Raw genomic sequence first — 14534 nt, 5'->3', positions numbered from 1 at the left:
CTTCAAAATAGGAGGAGGTTCTCATTTTGCCGTGCATATTTTTAATTATAGGCTTACAGCGCGAAATGCTTAGAGCACCAATAACGTATGGCAATTCGAGGTTATTTTTAAAACAATTCGACTTTGCAATTTGCCATACCTATCGCCTACGAACAATCAAAAATGCATGAAATCAACTCAAATCGGTTGCATGCTGCAACGAATTTCCCCAATAAGTGTTGGCGTGTTGGCACAAAAGCAACAAAAATACTACGCTTTCATTACAAACAACAGCAGGGTCCAGCTAGCATCGCACAAGTTGCTCGGTTCAGTTGGAGTTTGGATTTTGTCGGAAGTAGAGGGCCGCGCGTCGTTCACGTTTAACATACGTTTAGGGAATCTGTGAGTGTTTGTCAGATTGTGTGCGTGTGTGTGAATCAATCACACAACCACACCAACAACCCCCAGACGGTGTATCTACTACAATAAAAACAACAAAAAATAAGAGAACAACGACACCGAAGCGACGAATACAAATATAGCAATCAAGCGAAACCGGTTCCGGTGCTACGCGTTCGTTCGTTTGGTGAATTGTGTGCGTGTGCGCGACACACATACATACATACACGCACTTATCTAAATAAGAATTGGTTAGTGTTTTTATGTTCGCATAAATTTAATTCAAGCAAAATAGTTAATTAATTCAATTCGCTGATTTTTGTGTGGAAAATATGCGAGTGCATTGATATAAGTGAAAATATGGTGAATTTAGTGAAGTGAATGTGCAGAGATTCTAAGAGAAGATTTGCGTGCTTTTAGCACAAAGTGAATTAGAAAATTTGGTAAAGTTCCTAATGCAGCAGCGCCGAGTGGCGAGTATATAGCGTGTGTGTGTGGTGTGTAAAGAGCCACCCCCGTGGATTAGTGGCCTCTTTGCGACTGCACACAGCGCCCGCTGTAATGGCCGATTATTTGACTGGCCGATAGTTGGCTAATTTTCAATGAAGAATCTTGTAAATGCTGTATACACAAAAAGGTGGGTTTAAGTGTAGAAAGTATTTAGTTAAAATATACATGTCAGCATATTTTTTTCTTTTTCTGCGGGGGTGGGCAGCTAGTCTAGCAGTCAGTCACTCGATGCATCGCCATTTTTGCCAAGTTTCCATCTACTTCCCAAATCTAATCCTAACCATTTAAGTTTGCTTTTGATTAGTGTAAGTTTGAAGTGAAAATGCAAATTATCCAAGCACTTTTGCATGCAGCAGTAATGGAGTTCCGTCACAGCTATCGATTTTTCGCTTCACTTTTTTTCTCGCCAATTTTCCATGCGGCTGCCAGCAGTCAGTGAGTTTCCACAACAGAGCACCCTTGTGTTCCTGAAGGTACTCCATCCCTCCCACCCCTTTGACATGCTTTTAGCCAAAACACACGCGTACAAACATGCGTACACACAAAAGGGTGTGTACTTGTGTGCTTTCGAGCAGAGTGTTTGTAGAGAAAAATGCTCGTTTGTCATTGAATTTTTATGGGTGCGGTAACTTTTGTGGGCTTAAAAACAGCTTAAAATCCAATCCTGCGCTTCAAAAATGCCTCCATATTAAAATTAGGGGAATATCCTACAATTTGTGCGAAAATTTTTTTACTCTGCGTTCATTTTTCATTTATAAATTTGCATTTGAAAAACATCTTTTGCTTTGCAAATATTTGCATTCACTGCAAATCATAGTTTTTTTCGTTTGTATAAAGTAATTAAATGCGCATGCCCCGCACATCGCTACAAATACATATGTATCAGTGGAAAACTGTCAAATTGCAACTGTCAAAATCTGTACGTTCAAATGAGTGGCATATACCAGCCATCCCTGTTTCTCACAGTGCCAAGTGTTGCAATTTGTGATTTGCCACATTTTTGCTGTGCAGCCTAGTGCGTCTACTTTGGTCCTTTGAATTTCAGATGTTGCCAAATCTATGTTATTGTTGCGGTACATGGTAAATAAATTAGAGTTTGGAAATAATATTTGCGCACAAACGAATGTTTTTATTTTTAAAACATTTTCGATAACATTTGTGCGTTTTTAAATTAAATTAATTTTGTTTTATAACAGCTGTTTTATGTGTATTTCTTGTTTTCAAGTACGTACTAATTGCTCATGAAATAGATACGCCGCCGAAAATTTCAATATTAATAAATTAGGGATTTGTACCAGAGTTAAAAAAAAATGTTTTTCTCAAATCGCAAGAATTCGAAAAAAATTTACTTTGACCAGCTATAACTCGACGAGTTTATGAATTTATGTACATATATGAAATAGTTTTAATCATATGTCAAGTAAAAATGTTGTAGAATTTTCGTGATTATGTTTTTTTTAAATTTTTGATGTTTAAAATTATAAGATTTTTTAAGGGTTGATGTCTTTATTTTATACGTATAACGAAATGAAGGGGTGTCCCATATAAAATATGTACATGGTTATTTTCTGTTATGCACCTCCCCCACTGATAGTGTTTAAAAATTATTAGGAATTTTCATAATAAATAACGCTAAGCTTAGTAGAGGTCGTTGTAAAATGGAGAGAAAAAACTGTAAACTGTTTTTAAAGGAGTTCTGCGCAAAAAATAATGCCTGCAGCGTAGCTGGAGTAGGACTAATGAAAATTTATTTTTGAAGCGCCACCAAAGACCACCAACGCGAAAAAGGTTTCCTGCGCATAAATACAGTGGTCATGATTTTGTAGACGCATGAAGGAAATATTTTTTTTAAAGAAAATTTAAAAGTTTGAAAAAGATTTTTTTTTTAATTTTAAAGTTCGAAAATCCTTTTTTTGTTTGCGTTCTCCGTCTTATTTTTTTATTGTAGTGACTGTATTATGCGTTTTTGAGGCATTATTATTATTATTACTTCTACATTCAGTTTTATTACAAACATGCAGCAAATTTATTTCTGGGTTAAAGCTGCGTTAGTCTAAACTTAACTGAACTTATCGTAGGAAATCATCAATGCTTACTTGACACGCCAACTTAAGCCAAAAGCGAAACTTAAGAATCTAAAATCTATAGGTTCTTAAATTTCTTACGGTAAGTTAAGTTTGAACCAACTGCCAACAGAGTTTCTCATATAAGGTTGGCAAAAGTACTACGTAAAGATAAGTAAATTAAGTCTAGACTAACTGAGATTCTAAAAAATAATTAATCAAATTGCTTTCATACGATTATCCCGTTTTTTGCACAAAAAATGCAAAAAAAAAATTAAATTCATTTGAAATAAAATGAGATCTTACATAGGATCTGCTTAGGTTTTTTACTTCCTTAGGCGCTGGACAGAAAGGTAACGCCATAAGTACGTTAATTCCCTAAACGATACCTAATCAACTTCACCAAAGAAAGGCGGGGTAGTGAGAAAGTAGTATCAACTCGTAGCATGGAATCTCTTCGGGAATAGATACCCATAATCCGTTTCCCAAGAGTCGATATCAGCAGAATCATTAGCTTCGAAAGGAACTTCAAAATAGAATTAGGAAATAAAGTAAGCTGGAACTAAAACAAGTGTGCACTGGTTATTGAGTGCGTAATAGACTTAATGCCTTAGTAGCAAACAAAAGCGTCTTGTTTCTCTGGGTCCCGGGCCACAAAGACATAGAGGGGAATGAAGGGGCAAACAGGCTTGCAGCTACAACACCAATAGGCCCCCGAGTCCTTCTATGCAATAGTAGTCCTATATACATATCTGGGAAGAGCCTAGGAGAGAAGAAAGAATAAATAGAGAATTGCCTTGAAAACAAAGCACTGGGCAGCGCTAATCAAATAAACTAATGGGGAGATCGAGTCACTAAACGCATATAACATCACATGCACTCGATATCACCAAACAATCTAGTGGATGTCCTAAAGAAGCTGGGTGTGACCGAGGTGCTGTAAGGAGCAAGAGGGCACAATAGATCTCATGGTCGTAGTGCATTCCTTTACTGAACATCTGTCTATATATGTTAGTTCCATGGATTGATCAATCAAACAGCGATGACAGCTCCTGTCTTTTCAACTTCATAAAGAATTTAGCAGCCGCACTGTTCCAAACACATTATCTAGTTGTTTCAGGTTCGTTTAACGCTTTCTGTAAAACCACCTGCCGTTAATTGGCGCTAGTCCCGTTACGAGAGCTACAGATGCACCGATCAGCTTAAGTATTGCAAAAACTTCCGTCTGAAAACAAGTCTTCATAACATCCGGGGCCTAAGAAAAACTCAAGCTTTTCTCCAGAAGTTTTCTCCAGATCCCAGCTGTCACTAGCTCCTTTTTCAGTCTTGGGGCCTTTTGTGAAATGATTGCGTAGGTCTCCATAGTTCTCTTATATACAAATTGACGCTGTATCTGCTTCCGGAAGAGATTTATAGCATAAACACACTATTTAAGGACAGTCTAAATAAACTTTGTGCGTGCATTTGCCTTTATCTTTAGTAGTAGAAGGTAGCACTTAATATCAATGAAAATTTCTAGTGTTTACTTGCTTCCAGTCTCATTTTCATCTGAGTTACAAAGTCATCTAGTGCTTATTCACGGTTATTTTTATTGATCATACACTAATTTTGCTCCTTAAATTTATAAAATCGAAATTCAATCAAATTTAATTTCTCACAGTGTACTTGTCATCACTCGCCAGCTCCTTTCAGTCCTGTCATGCACTCATACTACTATATGTATAGATGTGTATTTACTTGCAAACACACACATTTTTTAAGTGTAGGTACTTTTTCCAGAAGTGATGAGTATTATTATTTTTCGCTAGCAGCATCATAGTTTGTCTGCACTTAGTGCTGTATTTAGGTAGAAAAATGCAGCTGTGTATGTACATAAAAATTTACTGAGTCGCTGTTATTGTAGTAGTTATTCGTATTATCCTTGCATGACACAAGATATTAACCCTCAGCATGTTAGTCGCGGTGGCAAGCAGATGTGCTACCATTCGGGCAGACGAGCAGGCAGGCAGGCCATCAGCCATCAGGCTGCTGGTGGCAAATTCACAGAACTAAGGCAAGTGTCGTTGATGATGCCGTTGCCATTTGGTGGATAGTACTTGTATTTATGTTGCTGTGCATCATTCTTTCTGTTGTCAATGTTTTATAGAAGGTCCCGTTGTTGCTACACTACGAATACAGACACATCAACGTATTTACAGCTATTGTTTCAATCTAAATAGTTATACCTAACATACACATATACATATGTATTTAGTTGCGCTGCTTCTTGGCTTAGTTCATCTAATTTTTGTTGGCATTTTTCTTTCACATTTTCGGCATTTTTCTTTCTCTGTATATGTACATATGCATGTGTCCTAGAGTTCTTATGTTGATTCTTATTTTTATGTATGCACTTTATTTGTTTTCAGGTTATTTTTATTTAGTCAGCATGCAGGGCATCTTTCCTTGTTGTTTTGTAGCCATGATTCTTGCTATTGTTACAGTTGCCGCGCGGGTAGTTCTGTGATAGTTTATGTTGTTTTTAATGTTAAGTACTGAAACTAAGTGCATACCTTACTGAGTTGCAATTTATACGCAGGTGTTCACAAATCCGAACATGAAATGCATGTAGCTGCCTCTTTGAATTTTTTTCCTTATAAGTTGTGGAAATAATTGAGCTCACCAAAGTACTTACAAGGAGGTCATAAATAAGTGGCTAGACAAAAAATTCCATAGGCACTGGAGTGAATGTATAGAGCAAAGACAAGCTAAGCGGCTAATCTGTCCATAACAAGAAGCTTCAAAAAAACTCATAAATTTAGGCGGAGAGGATCTTGGAACTCTCACTGCGGGCAAAGCCATTTCAAGCTTTCTATACTAAATGTACACCACCGACTTAATACATTCCACGGAAGTGCTAGACTACATTAAAAGCCCTCGTGTATAGGATAAAGGTCCACGCACCTCCCCAAATTCAGAAAAATCTCAGTTAAAAATAAGCAGAGTAAAACAAATTAATCGGAAGATGCCAGATCTTCATTTTTGTTTTTATTATTTAAAATTAATTTGAAAGACATGTAAATTTTTCTTAGTAATAGACTTCGGGACCCACTGGACCCGCAGTCTAATTCTGAAAAACGTCGGGATGGGCGGGTTCGGGACTTGAAAATTTCATTTCGTGATGGATGGGATTGGGGTAAATTTAAAGTCCTACGACAACTCTAATTTGAACTGTCGTCTACCTGAGATTTCAATAAATTATTTCATAAGAGGATTGAGAATTAGCATGAAAAATCACAATGAAATATAAATGCAAGCTGCATACTCCTAGGCGCACCACTTCACTCAGTATTTTTTTTACTTACATACATGTATCAATAAGGTTGTAAATACTGCGCCCAAACAATCGTCGCCATCATAAAAATCAAGCTACAAATATTTTAGTACCAAAACAATTTGTCCAAATTAGCGTAATTAATGTGAAGTTAGATTATATTTGAAGTTACATAGATTATGTTTGAACTAAGCGAAAACTTTGAGATTTACATATATATGCATGTACATTAGGGTGGTTCAAAAATAGGTAAAGTCGGGATTTTAATGCTTTAACCCTCTAGGATTGTTCTACACCGAAAAAATATTCCCCGATTTTTTTTTTTGAAATCAAAAAATATTTTGAGGTCGCTCAAACCGCTAAAAATTTTTCCATATATTTTATATGGGAAATACACTTTTTGTAGAAAAGGTATAGAATTCTTGAAAATCAATATTTTTCGATCGGAAAACTCTGCTCTCCTTGAGGAGATTCCCCATAACCCCACCGAAATATTTATTTAACCATTTTTTTATAGTAACTATATTTTATAGGTGCGCCAAAACCCCCGGAAAATGCAATGGGTGATTAATAAAAAATCTTAAGTATTAAAAAAAGGTTAAATAAACAATTTGGTATTCTTATTGGAAGTCTCCTGAAGAGAACCAGAGTTTCCCGATAGGAAAATATTGATTTTCATGAATTCTATACCTTTTCTACGAATGTTGTTTTTTCCCATATAAAATGCATAGAAAACTTTGAACGCTTTGAGCGACCTCTAAATATTTTTTGATTTCAAAATAAAAAAATGGGTATATTTTTGCGATATAGAACAATCCAAGTGGGTTAAAGTATTAAAATCCCGACTTTACTTATTTTGGACCACCCTAATGTACATACACGAACTTTTATCGCCACCTAAGTTCAAATGTCAGTTCAACGACGCAACAAATATGACGTGCGTGAGTGCGTCAGCCATAATTGGTTTTCAACTTATCAATGCAATTGCATGACACAAAGGCGCTATCCTCTGCTATGCTGATTAATGGTCATAGGGGCATAATAAAGCAAATTAGGTGATTGTACTTAAATGAATTACTTAATTGCAAGTGAAAGCAATTTTTAAGGCCAATATTTTCCGCCGGAACTAAATACAATCGTGGAGGGGGCGGGGGAGGGGAATTGGCTTTCTAATCTGAAATTATCTAATAAAACGTGCCGCTTAGCTACGAAAATTTTATGAGCAATAAGCTGACCACATATGTACATACATTTGTATTCGTAACTTCGTAAATTTTAAATGAATAGCGGCCGTATAGTTAAGTTCAATGCAGCCAAGTTCAAGTCAAGAAAATCCCATTGATTGACTCCGACGAGTTCAGCCATGTCGTCTCCCCAGCCTGGCTACAGATCATTTAAGCGACGCGCCAGCCAGCGCATTTCGAGTGCACTTAAAACTTAATTAAATCCCAAAACAACTGCCTCCGTAAAAAGCCGCAAGTAGCACGAGTTTACCAGACAGTAATGCTTGCATATGGGCATGCACATTAAATAACGGCTTTTGTGCAACGCCCGACCGGCAAATGCATACATGTTCGTAAGTATGTACATATGGGCACATGAAATCTCTCTCTTGTCCCACGAAGCTCGACAATAGCACAGATGTCTATATATTCTATATACGATGTGGTCCCTTTGTTGCCCAGCCACAAATTTGTTTCACTCATTCACCCGTCGTCGTCATTACTTAGCAGCAGCGTCCGCTGCAGATGACATATGACCAGGGTTGCCACTTTGGTAAATTGTTACCAAAATTGGTAGAAAAAGTTTGGGTTGGTAAAAAGGTAAATTTTTTCTCATTTTGGTAGATTTTTGATGAACTTTCTGTTCCCGATTTATTTTTCGTATTTATCTTTAAATATATTATAAATTTCTTTGCATGTTTTTATATACTTAAATACGTATAAATGTATATCGATATAAGGCGAACATATCGCGCTCCATTCAAAACTAATTTTACTGGAATGCCGAGGAGCTTTTGATTGCCTAAATATTTTAAATGATTATTTAAATATAAAGAAAAATTTGACAGGTATGTAACTATGATTGTTCGCAAAAATAATCAACGCCATTTTTTATCAATGGAAAAAAAATAAAAAAATCAACGGGAATTTTAAGCAGCACATTGTTGGCTACACTCAAATAGTATTTGCTTCAAAACTCCAAACCTTAAATTGTTCTAAAAATTCAGAGTAAAAAATTCGAAATTTAGACGAAAATTTTTGGAATTTTTCTATATGTTGTATATAGTTTGAATCCTCGATTTTTTTGGATTTAGTTAAAGCAATAAAAAAATTTTACGAAAAAATTGGGCCAATATTAAACAAAAATCACTTTTTTGAGTCAATGTATTTGTCTATAACAACTCGAGTTGAAGTTTTTTAAATAAAGAAGTTTCACTGTTGCCTTTAGTTTCATCACTTCCGCTTTTGGTTGAAGGAAACTGAGAATATGCCAATAATATGACTCAAATACCGTATAACTAGTTAAATAAAAAGTTCTTAAAAAGAGTTTTCTTATTGAATTAACTAAAGAAAAATTTAAAAAAATCTACAGTTTTAATTAAAATAAATAAAAAATAACAAAACTATAGTTTTTATTAAAATAATTTTAAAAAAGTTATTGGTAGATATTCCCCAGATTTGGTAGATTTTTTTCAAGTGGATGGTAAATATTTTTTTTCGTCAGTGGCAACACTGCATATGACCATCAATTTCAGTCGCCGTCAGTTCGCCACTATTCATGCCGCCATCACTCCGCCTCTGGTTCCTCTAAACTCTGTCCATACTTTTTATATTTGTCGCCTCTGCTGTACGGACATACATATATGGCGAATAGAAAGCTTTTAAAGTTGGTTTGTCATTTTTAAATTTAATTCAAGTGGCCTTTGTTTGTTGCTATTGTTTGCCTACTTTACATATAAATACATGTACATATATATTTATACATATATTCTTGCCCGAATATGTGTTTTTACGCGAATTAAGTTATGTCTGGCAGCAGTGTTTCTTTTCATTGTCGCACGGTTGGTGTTGTATAAAATTGGCTCGAATTTGCATAGTATCCCTTCAAAATGTTCAAACACAATGCGCCCTAAATTATAAAATTTATGGGCATACATACATACAACGAAAGGAAGTCGAAAAACGCAAATAGCCTGCTGGCAAGGCGAAAATTCTCGTTTTTGCATTTCATTGCGGTTTTGGTGTTTCTCCCCTTGCGAATGCTTAAAATTTGCCTTTGCACACATCACTCACTCTATGGCTGCTTTTTTGAGTTTATTAAAATCAAATTTTCACCATAATTTATATGCAAATAAAGGGGTAGCGTAAAGTATATTTTCATTTATTTGTTTTATTATTTTTGTATTGTGAATGTAAAGTAATGAGAATTATTTTGCACGAGTAGGATCAAATGTTGATGTGAAAATTTTAGGGAAATATAATCTAATCAATCACGAAATCGTCGGAAGTATGTACATATACATTAGACCGTACCGCCTTACGAGAAAACAAAAAAAAAAGTTCGTCGAACACACCTAGGTATTTAATTAAAGAAAAAAAACATATTTTGGTCGGCTTTGCGGTGGCACCTACATTCGGCGATAAAAAAAAATCGCTCAAAAACTTTAATGATTTTTTAAGAGCTTTAATTTACTGAAATTAGGGTGGTACGTTAGGGTGGTAGGAACTGAGATCTGATGAGCAAGCACTAGACGGGGCACTTGAAGTCAATGATCTTTAGAACAAACAAATCTTCTCGAAACAAGAACGTGGATACATCATACTTTAACATCACCGATCACTCATATTTATTTAGACCCTAACTAGAACTAACGATGGCTAGACATCATCCATGGATGAGATGTTGAACGTATGCACTTTAGCGGCAATTACTTCCCGGGCTGTACCGCGACAGCTATGCCATTGCCTTCCGTATCAGAACTTTCGACAATTTTGATGGCATTATCGACTATCGGTTCTTCCAGTCGTCGTTCTCGTTGAGCTTAAAAAATATATGAGATTTTGTGTCTGCTACTACTATGTATATATAAGACTAGTGTGTCTTTTTAGACCCTCTGATACTGGTTTTTCGTGAGCGAGAGAGGAAAGAGGCTGAGGTAAACTACTACTAGACTTTAGTCGAGACTTTATTCACGTGACCTCATCATCAAAGTGGCTTTCATACCAAAATTAGAAAGGCGCTTACACTGAATTCCATCAAATTTGCATCTATAACATCCTTGCCTTATTCTTTCTACATATTTTTGAAATATCGATAGCTTCATCCGGCAGCAGCCAGCACCTAGAAAACTGCCGGAATTGGCTTCTGCTTCTGTGAATTTTAACTCATATACACGATACACGTGGTCATAACTCTTGCAATCCTCATGGCCCTATCTGCGATACGCAGACCAGACACTCTCAAGTTTTATGGGAGCTAATATAAAACGGTTTCGGTATGGTAGATATCTCTTCGAAGAAGGGCGGTTTGCTGAAACATGCGAAGGAACTTAGATATCTGGGTCGATAAAATAATAATAATAATAATAGATTGGCGCTTACACATATGTTAGTGTTTGGCTGAGCTTCTCCTCCGATTTGTGGCGTGCGCCTTGATGTTATCACACAAAGGGGAGGGACCTACAGTTTTACGCCGACTCCGAACGGCAATTGTAATTTTATGAGAAGCTGTTTTTCATGGCAGAAATACACTCGGAGGTTTGTCCTTGCCTATCGAACGCCCGACCGATGTTAAGAAAAAATCTTTTTTCTATATTTTTTTGGGATGTTGCTTTGACCAGGGCTTGAACCCAGGGGCTGCGGAGTGGAAGCGCGCACTGCTTACCACTACACCACAGCGGTCGATAAAAAGCTTACCCAAAAACTACGAAGACCGTCACTTACTACGAGTATTAGTCTAAACCAGTTTGAATACAACGTTAGATTATTACGATCATTAGATATCTAACCTTTTTCTCGATATCGAGAACTAACTACCCTTTTTTAGAGAATGCTATAATTTTGGACAGTTCCTCTAATCGTCTTCCAACCTTCTACTCTAGATAAACACATCCGAATTCGAATCGTTCTCTAACCTAAATGCTTGTTTGGTAGTGTCCTGTTTTTTTGTTATTACTGTCAATGTAGCAACTGTATTTTGAGAGTAACGTCGGACGGTCAATTCTGGTTGAAACAGAATAACTTTTTACCAGAATTCTTTTGTGAAATTTGGGAAAAAACGTAAAGGATATGATCTCAATGAGCAGATTTAGCCTCAAATGGCTTTCGTTTATACCTGAAGTTGCCGCAGTTGCCGTTGTTAAGTAATTAGACGTAGGCCACAGATTCGTTATGAGGAACAACCAATTTTTTTAATAACGGCCTCATTGGCAATGGCACACACCTCCGAAAATGTTTCTTTCATGAAAAACCCTCTCCTAATAACCATTTCCCATTCCAAAGCGCAGTAAAACCGTAGGGCGCTCACTGTATGTGACAACAACAAGGCGCACGCTAGAAATTGATGTTATAGCACATTGGAGCAGAAGCTCGGTGAAATACTAGGCCAGCCTTTTTCAACATTCAAAATAAGTTTCCGAAAATAAATCAAAATATTTTCTTACGTTTTATTGCTGAAGTAAAATAGCAACTATGAGATATTGTTTATTGAAGTGTTGCCCACAATTCTAGCAGCATATAATTTATGCTTGTTCATTTCAAACTTAATAGCCAATAAAATATTTCATTTTCATTTTGAAAAGCTTTTTTTATTACTTGAATTTATGCACGTCCACATGAAATTCAAATATAGCCCGAATTTTATTTCCATTAAACTTGCAGTCAATGTGTCTATTTTAATTTGTTTCCTTTGATGCAACAAGCAGTCACACAAAAAAATGCACGTATTTACAATACTTCATACATGCTTTGCCAATAAAATGTCACGCACAGTCAGTTAGTCATCAAACTAGCGCGTCATACTTTAATTCAGGCAACAGAATTCCAATTCCTTATTTGTTAGTACATATGTACATATGTATGTTTGTGCAACTATGTACATCCTCCCTTCAAGCTTGCTGCATACGTAATGTGACCAACCGTTCTTCTTTCGGAAGTACAGTACTTCTTTTTAGCTCTTGTACTTCGTACTTCGAAGTACAGTCAGGTCGCGTACTTATCCGATCTTCTGGACGATCATCACATGGCCTGGGCGATAAATTCGTTCAAACCATCAAAGTTGCCGAGCACCGATGGCATCATACCCGCGCAACTGCAAAGGGCTCTAAAGAAGTTGTGTAATTGGTAGGATTTTGGCTAGCACTTCTGAACTAACACTGAGATCTCAGGGATCGAAATTAGCCGCACTCGGAATTTGGTAATTGGCTCGCGACGTTGACCTAATCCAACCAAACCTGTACTTCTTTGAGCTATGAAATAGTTGGTCACATTGTGCATACGCCATCAACAAACCACCCACACATACTACATATGTATGTATGTATGTAAATGCAGCACATTCTCACACTAACACTTGCACTCATTGCATATTCGTCTCCGCCCTGTGGCAGCACTGAGGCGGAAGTCACGAAAAATAACGCATTGTCTGGATTGTTGTTTTGTATTTTTGCTTTTGCCAACGTCCGTTGACTAGTCCGCTGTTTTTTACATTCTATATACATATGTACTATATATGTGAGTATGTTTTGTATTACAGCTGAGTGCTTGTCAAAGCCGATTGCATGTTTGCTGCTATTGTTGTTGTCACAGTTGGTGTTTTTTTTTGCTTTCAGTGCAGAAGATATGCATGTATGAAGTGGCATTAAATGCCACTGGCTGCGCGCTTTCTACTTAAGTCTTGGCACAAGAGCCACCGACTGACTGACTACTAACTGGCGGGCCGCACGAACATTCCATGCAATTTTCTGCCAGTTTTTGTGCCATCACTCATTTATTGTTTATTATTTAGATTGTTTTATTAATATATATTTTTTTTAATTCCACGCTTTAAATGCGCTTTTGAGTGCCACTGTGCTTTGACCTTTTTCCTAACGCCACTTTTTGTTGTAGTTGTTAAGTTTAGCTGCTATTTAATTAAGCGGTTTTGTTATTGTTGTTTGGGGGATGCCTATTTTAAAAGCGCTTAACTACTTTCTAGTCTTTGCTGCTTCATGCTAATAAAGTTTGGTGGCATTTTTTTTAATAATGAATTTCCGTTTTTGTTGTAACAAGAATTCATTTCAATTTCCTAACGCACAATTTCAATTTCAGCATTTGTGTGCATTGTAATTATTTTGAATTTTTTTTATTAATTTTTTCCCCCTGGCAGTTAAATTAAGCGACACGCGTCAGCTGCGTGCCACGCCTAAGTCAACATAGCGGAAATGGTAATACAATAACGGATTACTTAAATATGTCGAATTGATTATGCAGCCAAAATCCGGGCGCGAAACCGGTTTTCAACCCCAATAAATTACGAAAGCTTTCAACATTGAATGAGCAAAAAAAATCGATATGTTCTGTTCTCAAAATACCCCCTTGCGCATGCGCGATAAATTGCTATATAATTTACTAGTAGAAGTAGTTTTTCTACACATCTGGTGATTTTGTATGAAGTACATATCGTCCGTAGACACGAATAAAGAAGCGAGCTGAAAAGTTTACCGCCAAAACGACGAGTAAAGAACTTCGGGGAAGAAAACCTCTTAATATAGTTGACGGCGAAGAAAGACGGGTAAACTTATTTTCGCGGTCAACTATATATGCGGAATGATGCTGAAGTGACAGTCCTTGGTCAACTGTGTGTGAGGCTTATCGTGAGTACCTGTAATTAAACTCAACCTCACGGTGCTCTCTTTAGCACAACGAATCAATTCATGCCTTGATCAGCGCCCTGAATGCAAGTACTTCAGTTCCAATTGACAGTGTGTGGTGAACACTCTGGCCACCTTGGTAGGCTGATTCTACCCGCATTTAGATGGTAAACCACAGCCACCACGATACTACCCGAAGGGGCCGTACCCATGAACATACCAGAGAAGTGCTCGCCAGCCTGACCAGCTCAAATAGCCAGACTCGTTCCCTCGACAGTCGGGTCTACGTAACCGGAACGACCCAGATTTATATCTGGCCAAGGACTGTCACTCCAGAAACACTCCAAACAAAAAAACACTTTGGGGAACTTGTATGCTGCTACAAACACAACAATCAGCCAGACTCGCCCAACTCGCT

At 36.9% G+C, this 14534-nt stretch overlaps 1 protein-coding gene across 50 annotated transcripts in view; it reads left to right on the top strand.

The window, feature by feature from the left end:
• The first annotated feature begins 325 nt into the window (after positions 1–325).
• Positions 326–14534, top strand: part of LOC118744535 (Down syndrome cell adhesion molecule-like protein Dscam2) — a 170518-nt gene continuing 156309 nt past the window's right edge. For all 50 annotated transcript variants that reach the window (XM_036477630.1, XM_036477638.1, XM_036477603.1 and 47 more), the window contains exon 1: positions 326–629. The gene's annotated coding sequence lies outside the window, so the exon portion shown is untranslated. The remainder of the gene's footprint in view (positions 630–14534) is intronic.

Source organism: Rhagoletis pomonella, unplaced genomic scaffold (assembly GCF_013731165.1).
Source record: "Rhagoletis pomonella isolate Grant_MI unplaced genomic scaffold, Rhpom_1.0 Rhpom_scaffold_00008, whole genome shotgun sequence".
Lineage (NCBI taxonomy): Eukaryota > Metazoa > Arthropoda > Insecta > Diptera > Tephritidae > Rhagoletis > Rhagoletis pomonella.
The sequence above is the reverse complement of the archived record's forward strand: the minus strand, read 5'-3'. Positions and strand labels throughout refer to the sequence as shown.